The following is a 16,259-nucleotide window of genomic DNA, read 5'->3' as shown; positions in this document are numbered from 1 at the left end:
ACAGTCTATCTTTATAATCATTTTATATCTTACCTTTCTGTTCCTTGATTTTAGCTGTGACAGTTATATATAAAGATTATGCATTAATGACCTTTTGTAATCTGCAACTTTTTATTGGTTGTGATAATTAGATATGAATATTTGTTTCTTCCATCTTTGTTTTCTATTTATAGTATCTACATAGACATTTTTTATGCTGCCCTCTCTTGCAAATATTAAATATATTACTCCTTTTATGTTCTACATGACTTGCAGTGTGTATATTATCTGCTTGGACTATTTTATTAACACCAAAAATAATAATGTGGTAGAACTGACACTATGTGACTTCTGAGGTTAGATGATAAAAGTATATAGCTCCCAGCTCTCTTCTTTCTATTGGATGATGTGTCCTGGGATAAGTCACTCTTCATGTCATGAGAATTCACAGGTATTCTTGGGAGAGGTCTTGTGGAGCAGAACTAGACAGCCATGTGAATAAGCCATCTTGGAAGTGGATCCAGCCCCACATAAGCCTTCAGATGTCTGTGGCTTTGACTGACATTCTGGCTGCAACCTTCTGAAAGACCTTAAGCCAAAACCAGCCCAGGAGTCCTAGACCCACACATAAACTGTGAAAATAAATGTTATCTCAACCCACTAAGTTTTGAGATCAATTGGAATAGCCAATCACACAGCAAAAGATAACTAATACACTAAGTATTTATCTTGCTGGAAATTCATTATTGTCTTGAAAATTGAGGATTATATTCTCCATCAAGTCTAGAAATGACTCATAAATTGTCATTTCAATTTTACCTCTGCTGCATTCTTTCTGATCTTTCCATTTGTAATTCATAAATGAATTCTGAATCTTCAAGAGATATGATCATCCAGTTATCTCAATCATATATATACATAAATATGATAAAGAAATGAAAACTATATATATAGTTCATATATATATGAACTATATATATAGTTTCATTCTGTAAATTTCTTCAATTTCCTCAGTATGCTCTTCAAGCACACTAATCTATTCTTCAGTTTAATTATTTTAAAAACATTTAAAATTACTTAAACATATTAAGACATTCAAAAATTTTAAAATTTTTTTATAGAAATTCTACTCAAATATTTTAAAATTCCACCAGTTTGGGAAAATGGCAGAGAAGAAAGACCCTGAGCTCACCTCATCCTACAGATACACTGAGGCAACAACCACATCTCTTGCAAATGACTCTGAAAATGAACTGAAAACTGGCAGAGCAGATATTCCACAGCTAGTTGTAGAGAGAAAATCATTTTGACAGAGTAGGAGGGGTGCACATGCACCGGGGAACTAAACCCCCAGTGCAATTAACCACAAACAAGAGAGACATGCCAGGTACAAACAGCAAGGTGATCAAGGCCCCACACTGGGCACCCCCAGCCCTAGGGACCTGGACTGGGAAGACGAGTTCCCATAATATCTGGCTTTGAAAACAAGTGAGGCTTAATTCAGGGAGTATTAAAAATCAACAGGGCTTAATTCCAGGACAGGTGAAGGGTAACAGGAAACCAAGTCTCCATGCCCTTAAAAGCCAACACAGAAGCAGCAGTTTGAAAAGCACCTAAAGTATACATGAAAGGTTTATTAACTAATTTTAGGACTTGCGCTGAAGGGGCAGGTATCTGCAGGAAATTTTTCAAAGAAAAAAAGTGCTAGCAGGTGCCATTTTTCTCCCCCAGTCTAGATAGCTAAACATGTGCAGGAGGCAGATCTCACACTCTCCATCTACCATGTCAGCACCAAATTCCCCACCTGGCTTTTCCCTGCATGCCTGCCCCACCCAAACTGCCTGCCTCTACAAGCACTCTGCTAAAGTGGCTCCTGCCCCACTATACCCAGCAGGCAGCCCTGGCTAGTGATGGTGCCCCTCCAAAGTGACTCTTGCCCTGGGAAATAAGGGAGACAATCCCACACACCAGCACAACCACAGTTCCTGCAGCTTGGCCTTTTAGCTGGCTGTGCAAGGGGCAAGAGCTGCCTTTCAGCATGCTGGTAACTGCTGCAGAGGCTAAATGCAGACAGTTACACGGAGTGCTGGCCCTACCCACCAGTCAACCCATAATGGCTGCAGCCCAGACTGTCAACAGTGAAGAGAGAAAACCACCTAGTGTACCAGCAGTAGGCAAAGCAGGTCACTGCAGCCAGCTGGGCTGAAGGCCAACCCCAGCCACCAATGTGCCCTCAGTAATTGAAGCTACAACAGTAGGGCACATGCAGCCCACACAGTGGATACTCCTAAAGCACCTGATTCTGGTGACCAAGAGGACTGTGCTAGTGGGCAACACAGGACCTCTGACAGAAGGCCACTACTCTCAAGACCCGGAGACATAGCTGACCTACCTAATACACAGAAACAGACACAGAGAGTTACACAAAATGAGGAGACAAAGGAATATGAATATATTCTTAACAAAAGAATGAGACAGAACATCAGAGAAATAACTAAACAAAATGGAAGAAAGGAATCCACCAAATAAAGCATTCAAAGTAATGATCATGAAGATGCTTACTGAACTTGAGAAAGAAGTGAAGTCAGTGAAAACTTCACCAAGAAGAAAAAAGACAAAAAGAACCTATCAGCACTGAAGAATACAATAAGTAAAATGAAAACCACACTAGAGGAAATCAATTGCAGATCAGAGGAGAGAGAAGAACACCAGTGATCTGGAAGACAGGGTCATGGAAAGCAACTAAGATGAATAGCAAAAAAGGAAAGCAATAATGAAAAATGAGAGCAGCTTAGGGGACCTCCATGACATCATCAAACATAATAACACTCACATTACAGGGATCCCAGAAGGAGAAGAGAAAGAAGGGGACAGAAAACTTATTTGAAGAAATAATAGCTGAAAACTTCCCTAGAAAGGAAAGAGACATTCAGGTACATGAATCACAGAGAGCCCCAAGCAAGATGAACCCAAAGAGGTCTACACCAAGACACCATAATTAAGATAGCATAAATTAACAATAAAGAGAGAATCTCAAAAGCAGCAAGAGAAAAAGAAACAGTTACATACAAGGGACACTGCTAAAAGCAACCAGCTGATTTTTCAGCAGAAACTGCAGCTCAGAAAGCAGTGGCATAATATATTCAAAGTGCTGCAAGGAAAAACATCTACAGTAAAGAATATTCTATCAACAAAAGTATCAACCAAAATTGAAGAAGATAAAGAGTTTCCCAAACAAAAATTAAAGGACTTCATCACCACTAAACCAGCTTTGCTTCAAGAAATGTTAAAAGAAATTCTTTAAGTGGAAAGAAAAGGCCATAACTAGAAATAAGAAAATTATGAAAAGAAAAAAAATTGGGTAAATATAAATATAGTAAAGGTAGTAAGGAGATTAATCACTTATAGTCAGTATGCAGATTAAAACACAAAAGTAGTAAAATCAATGATATCTACAGACACTACTCAAGGCATACACTCAATAAAAAGGTGTAAAATCATACACATGTAAATTTATATACATAAAACATCATATACATAAGCATCATATACATCACATACATAAAATGTGGAGGGAGGGGTAAAAAACTTAGTGCTTTTAGAATGTGTAAAAACCTAAACAATCATTAACTTAATATAGACTGCTATACACATGGGATGTTATATATAAACCCCATGGTAATGACAAATAGAAAACCTATAACAGATACACAAAAAATGAAGAGAAACGGATCCAAACATAACATTAAATGATGCCATCAAACCACAAGGGAAGAAAGTAAGGGAACAAAAAAGGAACAGAGAAGAACTATAAAACAATCAGAAAACAATTTTAAATGGACTGTATTGTGCAATCAAAAGATACAGGGTGACTGAACAGATAAAAAAATAAAACAAGACTTATCTATATGATGCCTACAAGAGACTCACCTCAGACCTAAACACACATAGAGAATGAAAGTGAAGAGATGAAATAGATATTCTATGCAAATGAAAGCAAAAAAAAAAAAAAAGCCAGAGTAACAATACTTATATGAGATAAAATAGACACTAAAACAAAGACTGTAGCAAGAGCCAAAGAAGGAAATTATATAATGATCAATCTAACAAAAGGATATGACAATCGTAAATATCTAGCACCTAAATACATAAAGCAAACATTAACATACATAAGGGGAGAAATTGACAGTAATACAATAATAGTAGGGGACTTTAATACCCACTTACATCCATGCAGAGATGACCCAAACAGAAAATTAACAAGGAAACTGGCTGTGAATGACACATGAGACCAAATAAACATAACAGATATACACAGAACATTTCACCCCAAAACAGCAGAATACACATTCTTTACAAATGCACCTGGAAGATTCTCAAGGAAAGATCACATGTTAGGCCACCAAACAAGATGCAACAAATTTAAGAAGGCTGAAATTATATCAAGTATCTTTTCCCACCACAACAGTAAGAAATTAGAAATCAGTTACAAGAAAAAACACTGGAAAAAATATAAACACATGGTGGCTAAACATTACACCACTAAGCAACCAATGTGTCAACAAATAAATCAAAAAGGAAATTAAAAAAAGAGAGACAAAGAAAAACGGAAACAAAACAGTCCAAAATCTTTGGGACACAGAAAAAGCAATTCTAAGTGGGAGGTTTACAGTGATGTAGATCTACATCAAGAAATGAGAAAAATCTCAAGTAAACAATCTAACTTTATACCTACAGGACCTAGAAATATTACAAGAAAAGCCCAAATTTAGTTGAAGAAAATAAACAAGATTAGAGAAGAAATAAATTAAATAGGGACTTAAAAAACAATAAAAAAGATCAATGAAACCAGAGAGCTGGCTCTTTGAAAAGATCAACCAAATTATGCCAGACTTAGAAAAAAAGAGAAGAAAAAAAGAAAAAAAGAGAAAGGACTCGAATAAATAAAATGAGAAATGAAAGAGGAGAAATAACAATCAATACCACACAAATACAAAAGATAGAACAGAATACCCTAAAAAATTATATGTTAAGAATTTAAGAGCCGGGAACAAATAAATAAATTCCCAGAAATACACAAACTTCCAAAAATAAATTAGAAAGAAAATGAAAATTTGAGGAGACTGATTACCAGAACAATGTTGAATCGATAATCAGAAAACCAACACACCAAATTTCCCAGGTGAACTCCATCAACATTGAAAGAAGAGTTAATAACTATTCTTTTCAGACTATTCTGAAAAATAGAAAATGAAGAAAAACTTCCAAATTCATTTCATGAGGCCATAATTACCATGATACAAAAACCAGCCAAAGACATTACAAAAAAAGAAAACTGTAGGCCAATATCCCTGATGAACATAGATGCAAAAATCCTCAACAAAAAAATTAGCAGCATGAATTCTGAACAATACAGTAAAAAATCATTCACCATGATCAAGTGGAATTTATCCTAGGGATGCAAGGACAGTTTAATATTCACAAATCAATCAATGTGGCATACCACATTAATAAGAATCAGGATAAAAATCATGTCATTTCAATCAATGCAGAAAAAGCACTTGACAAAATACAATAACCAATCAGGATGAAAACTCAAAAAAGTGGGTTTAAAGGGAACATGCCTCAACATAATAAAGGTCATATATGAGAAACTCACAACTAACATTATACTCAATGATGAAAACTTTTCACATTCTCTAAGATTTGGAACAAGACAAAGATGTCTACACTCATCATTTTTATTCAACATAGTACTAGAAGTCCTACCCACAGCAATCAAAGAGAAAAAGAAATAAAAGGTACTCAATTTAGTAAGGAAGAAGCAAAACTGTCATTATTTGCAGATGACATGATACTTTCATAGAAAACCCTAAAGACCTCACCAAAAAAACTGTTAGACCTAATAAATGAAGGCAATAAAGCTGCAGGACACAAAATTAATACACAGAAATCTGTTGCATTTCTAGACACTAATAACTAAATAACAGAAACAGAAATTAAGAAAACAATCCCATTTACAACTATACCAAAAAAAAATGAATTTAATCAAGGTAAAAGACCTATAGTCTGAACATTGTAAGACACTGATGAAAAATACTGAAGATGACACAGACAAAATGGAAAGATATACGATGCTCACAGAGTAGAAGAATTAATATAGTTACAATGTTCATACTACTTAAGGCAACCTACAGATTTAATGCAATCCCTATCCAAATACCAATAGTATTTTTCACAAAACTAGAAGAATCCTAAAATCTGTATGGAACCACAAAACACCCAGAATAGCCAAACAATCTTGAGAAAGAACAAACTTAGAAGTATCACAATCCCAGATTTCAATGCATACTACAAAGCTGTAGCAATCAAAACAACACAGTACTAACACAAAAACAGACATGTAGATCAAGGAAACAGAATAGAGAGCCCAGAAATAAACCCATGCTTATGTGGTCAATTAATCTATAACAAAGGAGGCAAGAATATATATTGGGGAAGACATTCCATTCAATAAATGGTGCTGGGAAAAGGGGACCGCTACATGTAGAAGAATAAAACTGGACCATTATTTTACACCATATACAAAAATTAACTCAAAATGGATAAAGACCTAAATGTATGACCAGAAACCATAAAACTTCCAAAAGAAAACATAAGTAGTAATTTCTTTGACGTCAACCTTAGCAACATAATTGTGGATATGTCTCCTCAGGCAAGGAAACAAAAGCAAAAATGAACTATTGGGACTACACCAAAATAAAAATCATGCATGCACAGTGAAGGAAACCATCAACAAAACAAAAAGGCAACCTACTGAATGGGAGAAGATATTTGTGAAAAAGACATATCTGATAATGGATTAATAGCCAAAATATGTAAAGAATTTTCAAAATTCAACACACAAGAAAAAAAAATCATAAATAATCTGTTTAAAAGCCACCCATGTGCCCCAGTTGGTTGAGCATCCAACTTCAGCTCAGACCATGATCTCATGGCTCGTGAGTTTGAGTCCCACATCAGGCTCTGGACTGACAGCTCAGAGCCTGAACCCTGCCTCAGATTCTGTCTCCCTGCCCCTCCCCCACTCACACTCTGTCACTCTCTCTCTCAAATATATGTAAAAAACAAAACAAAACAAAAAACACTAACTTGAAAAGATATATGCATCCTTATGTTTATTCCAGCATTTTTTTACAATGACCAAGATACGAAGCAACTGAAGTGTCTATCAACAGATGAATGGATAAAGAAAATGTGGTTTATTTACACATATATGTGTGTGTATGGGTATGCATATTTATACAACAGAATATTACTCAACTATAAAAAGGAATGAGATCCTGCTATGTGTGACAACTCAGGCTGACCCAGAGGACATTATGCTAAATGAAAAAAGTCAGACAGAGAAAGACAAATACCGTATAATTTCACTTATATGTGCAATGCACAAAAACAACATAAATGAAGTAACAGAAAATGAGAAACAGACTCAAATTATGGTTGCTAGAAGGGAGGTGGGTGGGGAGATGGGTGAAATAGGTGAAGGGAATTAAGAGGTACAAATAAGTCACCAAGATGAAAACCACAGCACAGAGAATATAATTAGTAATATCTTAATAATATTGTATGGTGACAGATGGTGACTACACTTACCACGGTGAGCACTGAGTAATGCAGAATTGTAAGTCATACAGAGAAAGACAGATATCATATGTTTTCACTCTTATGTGGATCCTGAGAAACTTAACAGAACACCATGGGGGAGGGGAAGGAAAAAAAAAAAGTTAGAGAGGGAGGGAGCCAAACCATGAGAGACTCTTAAAAACTGAGAACAATCTGAGGGTTGATGGGGGTTGGGAGGGAGGGGAAAGTGGGTGATGGGCATTGAGGACGGCACCAGTTGGGATGAGCACTGGGTGTTGTATCGAAACCAATTTGACAATAAATTTCATATTAAAAATAAATAAATAAATAAATAAATAAATAAATAAATAAATACTAAAAAAAAAGAATTATCTGACCACTATGTTGTACTTCTGAAACTAATATAACACTGTATGTCAACTATACTTGAATAATAAAAATAAAAAATACAATTAAAAATAATTCCACTGGTTTTATTTTCCTGTTTTGTTGTTCGCTCAAGTTTTAAATTATCTCCTTTCATAACTTCAATCACTATAACATACTTACAGTCTCCCTATTATATATATCCTTTGAGGTTCTTTCCACTGAATACTGTAGCTCTTCACTCCCACTCATGTTACATCACACCCTCACTTGTCAAGTTAGCTTCCACTCATCTTCTGCAGGGCTTCATCTATGTGTCAGTAACTGAGCGTATAAACCTCCATATTGATCTTATTTCTGATTCTAATGAGCACTTCAGGCTCATCCTTGGTCAGAGACCATTTAAATTTATTTTAAGACTTATGGTTTGGGGGTCCCCATGGATGGTGTAAATTCATACTTCAATCCCAGGAGAAGTATAATTATAAATTCTCAGGAATTGTTTTATTTTCTACCCAGACTCTAGCCTGAATAAGATAAATATTCTGTACTAGAAGGCATTTTGAGTGTTCTGGTTTGGGGAGCCTGGGTGGCTCAGTCAGTTAAGCCTCCAACTTCAGTTCAGGTTGTGATCTTGTGGTTCAGGAGTTCAAGCCCCACCTTGAGCCCTGTGCTGACAGCTCAGAGCCTGGAGCCTGCTTCAGATTCTGTGTCTCCCTCTCTCTGTCTACCCCTCCCCCACTCATACTCTGTCTCTCTCTCTCAAAAATAAATAAAGCATTAAAAAATTAGGGGTACCTGGGTTGCTCACTCGGTTGGGCATCTGACTTCAGCTCAGGTCATGATCTCACGGCACTGTGAGTTTGAGCCCCGCATCAGGCTCTGTGCTGACAGCTCATAGCCTGGAGCCTGCTTTGGGCTCTGTGTCTCCCTGTCTCTCTAACCCTCCCCTGCTTGCACTCTGTCTCTCTCTCTCTCTCTTTCAAAAATAAACATTAAAAAAATTAAAAAATAAATAATAAATTTAAAAAAAAATAAAAAAAAATTATTGAGTCTCCTGGTTTAATACATGTTCAGTTTAATACTCTATTCTAACTCAATTAGATGTGTGTTCTCTCGTTTTCTCTATACAAATATGAAAATGCAAATCCTTACTTAGACAGTATCTATTATCCCTTTTTTCTCCAAAAGATCTCAAGGTAATACCAGCATATTTCAAATGTAGTACCTAGTTTATTATTATTTTCATGGAAGACTCTGTCCTACCAGCACAGATGAGTAGAGATGGGAACTGATCAAGGAATATGGGGTTATTTAACCTGATGATAGAGCCAGAGGAGAATCTGGAAAATGTAAATATTTCTTCAATATTTAGATATTAGGTACAAGAATTCTGTAGACCAAAGGAAAAGTCAAATTTAGAGATTTTATCTTTTTTTTTTTTTTTATTTTTGAGACAGAGAGAGACAGAGCATGAACGGGGGAGGGGCAGAGAGAGAGGGAGACACAGAATCGGAAGCAGGCTCCAGGCTCTGAGCCATCAGCCCAGAGCCCGACGCGGGGCTCGAACTCACGGACCGCGAGATCGTGACCTGAGCTGAAGTCGGACGCTTAACCGACTGAGCCACCCAGGCGCCCCTAGAGATTTTATCTTAATAAACATAGAAGTTTTCTAAAAGTCATTACTCTTCTACAATAAACTGAAACACTCCATCAGCTACTTGTCTGGATATTACTGAGTTAACAATAGAACACATTCAAGAATCAAAGGTAAAGTTAATGGATAACTTTTAATTCTATAATACACCTCACTGCCCTTATCTCCTCATTTCCATTTTTCCTGCTAAGATGTGTCCTGAAGGTTTCAAATTCATTCGAATTAGTAATGGCTATCACAAAGAGAACTCTAAAAAGCTCACTGCTGAGGCAATCACATCTACAGAGTTATCTACTGAAAAAAGTAAATCACCATTGTTTTTAATTTGTATAATATTTTTAGAGATCAGAGCAGAACAATTTGGTTATTAAATTTATAATATTTGTATTTATTTATTCAACAAATATTTATTGATCAAGGCCCTGTCTATATGCCGAAGCAATAGACTAGCTCCTTGCCTCATAGAGTTTACAGTCTAGTTAATCTTTAAGAATAATTTTATGTATTAGGGCACCTGGGTGGCTCAGTCGGTTGAGCATCCAACTTTGGTTCAGGTCATGATGTCATAGCTCGAGACTTCAAGCCCAGCATCAGGCTGTGTGCTGACAGCTCAGAGTCTGGAGCCTGCTTAGGCTTCTGTGTCTCCCTCTCTTTGCCCCTCATCCAAAATAAATAAACATTAAAAACATTTAAAAAATAAATAAAAATAAACATTAAAAGTTTTAAAATAAATAAATAAAAATAAAAAGAGTAATTGTATGTATTTACTAACACAAAAAGGACTATGTAGGAAAATTTATTGCAAAATGCAAACACAATATGATTATTACTCTTATCAACATTTTTATTTTAAGTAATTGAAGATATGCCCAATTTATCCCTTGAATAAATTCCAATATAAAATCAAAATTGTGATGTGAACTTCAGAGAGCATTAATGAATTCAACACTATGAAACATGCATTTAAAAATATCAGGTGACACTTTGTTAATGGGATTTTAAATTGATGCAACCTCTTTGGAGGGCATTTTGGCAATGACTTTTAAGATGCAAAATGCATTTGTCTATTGACCCAGGAATTCCATTTCTAGGGATTTAACTAGAATGATATATTTACATATGTGGAAAAAAGATGAATGATTCAGGCTTTTTTAATACCATTATTTGATATTAGCAAAAAAAAATGGAAATAACTAAATTTCTTCCAATAGAAAAAGTATTAAAAAAAATGTTACACACAAATAATACCATCAACTACCTTAAAATAGTATACCTTAAAAAAGCTTTCCAACATACAGTTGTGAATACACATTCTTTTGTTAATTTACCCATGCAACACCTCTCTCCCCACCCCAAATTTCCTATTTCCCCTACCATCTTGAGATTTAGGTTTTAAGGCATCCTGCTTTCATGGTTCCAGGGAAGAGAGAACACAAGAAACCAAGAAATCAATGAAATGCCAAGATCTAGGGCCTCCTTCCCAAGAGCAATGAGAATAACAAGAGATGCAAATTATTTGCAGTTAGATTCTTATTCCTCTAATCTAACCATCCATTATGAAACAAAAGAACCCCAAGCTAACTGGAGTTAACAAAGAAGAAACAAGATCTGAGTTCCCAAATGTAGCTAAACACCCCCCCCAAAAATCAAAATCTTGACCTCTCCATCCCACCACCACACATGCTCACCTGGAGGGACCAAGAAGCAGCAGAAAGAATGGCTGCATTAGGGGCTCCTGGGTGGCTCAGTAGGTTGAGCATCCAACTTCGGCTCAGGTCATGATCTCGTGGTCTGTGAGTTCGCGCCCCACGTCAGGCTCTGTGCTGACAGCCCAGAGCCTGGAGCCTGTTTCAGATTCTATGTCTCCCTCTCTCTCTGACCCTCCCCCGTTCATGCTCTGTGTCTCTCTGTCTCAAAAATAAATAAACGTTAAGAAAAAAAAAAAAGTAAAAAGAATGACTGCATGATAGTCTGGGCAGATTTGCAAAGACAAACCTCTGCAAGCCCCAGCATGAACAAGGGAATCAAGTGGGAAAATTTCTGGTGAATTTAAGTGTAGCACAGAAGTGCCTAAGATAGAATTGGTGATCCCTAGCACATCAGAGTAGCATGATGAATCAGAAAAAAAAAAAAGTTTCCTGTGCCCTCAGGAAATATACAAAGCAAGCCTCAAAGAGGCCTGGTAAACAGCAATGAGATGGCTCACCAGCAACCTGTGGAGATATATATCTCTTATGTTAGATAGCACTGTAATGCACAGAAGGAAGAAAGTCCAGCTCCTATGCCCTTCCCACATTTCATGCTGAACACTTCCTACATTCCTGAGATGCTACTTCAGGGGAAACAACAGGTGATTGCTAAGTTTACCAAGATTTTGTTTCTGCAGAAGGTAGAATGGATGTTCAAAATAAAATGTAAGTGAAAAGGTTAACAAATAAAGCTATATTTCCTGAAAATATGAATTTGTGGGCTGAGAATTATAGGAACTATGTTTTGGTAAGAGGGAAAAACAAAAGTAAAAATGAGTGTGTGCTCCCATATATGCATCTATATATTCAGAGATCATTTCCAGAAAGAAACATAAGAAAATGTTAATAGTGACTGACACAAATTATTTAAAAATATGAAATTTTAAGAACAGTGAGTAGGCATTTAAGGCATTAAGAATATGGGTCATTGAAGAGGCGCCTGGGTGGCTCAGTCGGTTAGCCGTCCAACTTTGGCTCAGGTCATGATCTCATGGTTCGTGAGTTGGCACTGGGCTCTGTGCTGACAGCTCAGAGGCTGGAGCCTGCTTCAGATTCTCTGTCTCCCTCTCTCTCTCTGCCTGCTCATTCTCGTTCTCTCTCTCTCTCTCTCTCTCTCAAAAATAAATAAACATTTAAAAAATGAAAATAAATTTAAAAAGTATATGGGTCATTGTTGGGGTGCCTGGATGGCTCAGTCAGTTGAGCATCTGACTCTTGATTTCTGCTCAGATCATGGTCTCATGGTTCAAGAGATTGAGTACCACACCTGGTTTGTGCTGACGACATGGAGCCTGCTTGGGATTCTCTCTCCCACTCACTCTGCCCCTCCCCACACTCATGTGCACACACTCTCTCTCTCTCTCTCTCTCAAAATAAATAAACAAAACAAAACAAAACAAAACAAAACAAAAAAGAATATAGGTCTTTGTAATACTATATCCAATAGCAAGTCTGTCCCTTCCAACTAGCCACAGCCAACTTCTAGCAATAAAATGAGTGAAAAAACACAATTCATTCTCTCATTTGAAATGTGACATTTCTCTTGATTTCCTCTCTGCAGGGTAGCTGTCATTGTTTCTATCTTCAGGAAATATGCTGAATTTAGGTCAACAGATCTTGACCTGCTAGAGCTATGTTCAAACAACTCCAGAAATCAGAAATGGATTGCTTTTTATTTTTTTTTCCTAAGAGCATCTCCTATAATTGGCAATTAACCTTAGAACGTTCTCTAGTATTTAACTTTCCTTCCAAACACAGTCTTTTAAAAAATGTGGGGTTAATTGTAATGGAAGAGACATACTGAGCCTTTAAAATGTTGCTAGGGTGAACAATTAAGAAATGTTAGTTGAAGATAATAAGACAGTGTGTCAAAGAGAAATCCCCAGGACTCTATTTCTTTTCTATACACTGGCCCTTTCCTCATAAAGGGTTAATATAAAGTTAAAAATACTTAGAGAAAAGAAATCAAAGTTCCTGATGTGGTGTCTATGTATTTCCACTCTACCTCTCTTCTCCCCAGTCCGCATCCACCCTTCCACCCACCCCCACCCATTCTTGACCATCCCAACTCTCTCTTTGCTTTTCATTGTCCATATTTGTTCTGTACTTAGGCCCATTTGTTGCATTCATGGACAATTACTAAAAAATGCCTTATCCTTGGCTAATGCTTGATAGCTCATTAAAAAAACTTAAAGATCCAACATTTATTTCAACATTTATAACAAAGTCTGAGACAAGCAAGGCAAACTTTGCCTATTTACAGATGAGGAACTGTGTACATTTTTCCAAGATTAAATAAACTCTCAGCATCAGGTTGAGAAATCTAGTTCCTAATTTAGTTTTACATCTTTCCATAGCATTAAACTACCTCATTTATGGCACCCAAAGTGAGTCACAGGGACCAATGTATTCACAGTGAGCTACACACAGGGATTAATTGGTTCACAGTGAGTTAGGCATGGTAGGCACCATTAGATGGGCTTGGAGAAATATGTCCTAAAGATCCTCATTTCCTGAGTCTTAACTCTGAAAGCATTCCAAGGACACTAACCTTATCATCAGTATACTTTAAAATTCCATGTACCTCTGAGAATGGTAGCAAGAGTCATGTAACCAGGGTGAACTTTTATTCTCCCCAGCTCTCCTGTCCAGCTCTCCTCAAGAAAGCATGTTGCACATTTATTCTAAAAATCAATACGTGGGGCTCCAGAGTGGCTCAGTCGGTTGAGTGTCTGACTCTTGATTTCAGCTCAGGTCATGGTCTCGCAGCTCATGTCATCTAGCCCCATGTGGGGCTCTGTGCTAACAGAATGGACACTGCTCGGGATTCTCTCTTTCCTGTCTCTCTCTGCCCCTTCCCTACATGTGCACACTCTCTATCTCTTAAAATAAATAAACTTTAAATAAAAATATAAAAATAGAAATAAAAATCAATGCAAATCACCCAGGTCCTGTATGTCACTAAATATTTTTCCCAGATTTAATGCCAGAAAAGTCACCAATTTTTTGTTCAAGATTTTGGGTGATTGTGATTATATATCAAATAGTAATAACATTAACACATTAACTCTAGTGAACTTATAATTAAAACTGTTAACAATAAATGTGTAAGACATAAATAACTTATAAAATGTATTTTGAATATATACCATGGCTGCAGCACTATAATATGTGCAGAAATACAACAAAAAGTAAAAATAAACATGGCGCCTGCTTTTATGGTACTTAACATCACAGTAGGAGGGATAAAAATTAATCAAATGATATAATCAAATAACTATAAAGGAAAGAAGTAACTTAAAGTCCCAATATTCTCATCTATACAATGACAATAACAATCCTACCTAACTCATAGCTTATTAAAAGACTGAATGAGTTTAATGCATGTAAAATGTTTATCCCAGTGTCTGACACATAGTATACACATACAAATGCCAGTGTGTTGATCATTATGTCAATGCAATCACATCCACAAATTAAGGAGTGTGAACTAAATGAAAATAAAATATTTATTTTAAATATTTGTTTAGTTATAAAATCTCTCTGAACAAATGCAGAATTTAACTATATTTTTATTTTTTTCCTTTCCTCCACAATCATTCATTCTGTCATTATGGCAATATTGCCCTAATCTGGAAAGTAATTATTCATGATATACCACAAAGAATCTCATGGCTGGTTCATATAATACATAAAATCTGGCATAGCATATCCAAAATATGTGTCATTACATAGCACCACCCACATATTTGGACACCAAATTAAGTGGTGGAAATCATACAGTATGTAGCCTTTTCAGATTGGCTTCTTTCACTTAGTAATATGCATTTAGTTACTCCACGACTTTTTATAGCTTGATTGCTCATTTATTTTCAGCATTGAATAATATTCCATCATCTAGATGCACCACAATTTTTTTGTTTTCTTACTGAAGGACATATAGTTACTTACAATTTTGGCAGTTACAAATAAAGCTACTGTAAACATCTATGTGCAGGTTTTGGGGAGAATATGAGTTTTCTACTCCTTTGGGTAAATATCAAGGAGTGCAATTACTGTATCATATGGTAAGAGAATGTTTAATTTTGTAAGAAACTGCCAAACTGTCTTCTGAAGTGGCTGTACCATTTTGGATTCCTACCAGCAATACATGAGACTTCTTATTTGCTCCACATCCTTGCCAGCATTTGTTATTGTCAGTGTTCCAGATTTGGGCCATTCTATAGGTGTGTGGTTGTATTGCATGTTTTGTTTTTTTTTTTTTAAGTTTGCATTTCTCCTAATGCCATATGGAGAATCTTCTTAAATGCTTATTTACCACCGTCATATCTTCTTTGGTAAGCTGTCTGTTAAAGTCTTTGATGTATTTTTTAATTGGGTTGTTTTCTTATAGTTGAGTCTTAAGAGTTCTTTGTAAAATTTGGGTAACAGTCCTTTATCAGATGTGTCATCTGCAAACATTTTCTCCCAATCTGTGGCTTATCTTTTCATTCCCTTGACATTGTCTTTCACAGACCAGAAAAGTTTCTAATTTTAATAAAGTCAAGCTTATCAACTATGTCTTGCATGGATGTCTTTGGTGTTGTATCTAAAAAGTCACTGCCATTGTCAAGGCCATCTAGGTTTTCTCTTAAGTTATCTTCTAGAAGTTTTTAGTCTTGTGTTTTACAATTTATGTCTATGATCCATTTGGAGTTAATTTTTGTGAAGGATATAATGTCTGTGTTTAGATTCTTTTTTTTTTTCACATGTAGATGTCCAATTGTTCCAGCATGATTTAAAGAGACTATCTTTGATCTACTATATTGCCTCTGCTTCTTTGTCAAAAATCACTTGACTGAGGCACCTGGGTGGTTCAGTCA

This window comes from Acinonyx jubatus, chromosome B3 (genome assembly GCF_027475565.1).
Source record: "Acinonyx jubatus isolate Ajub_Pintada_27869175 chromosome B3, VMU_Ajub_asm_v1.0, whole genome shotgun sequence".
Taxonomy (NCBI): domain Eukaryota; kingdom Metazoa; phylum Chordata; class Mammalia; order Carnivora; family Felidae; genus Acinonyx; species Acinonyx jubatus.
This window is presented reverse-complemented; position numbering follows the sequence as displayed.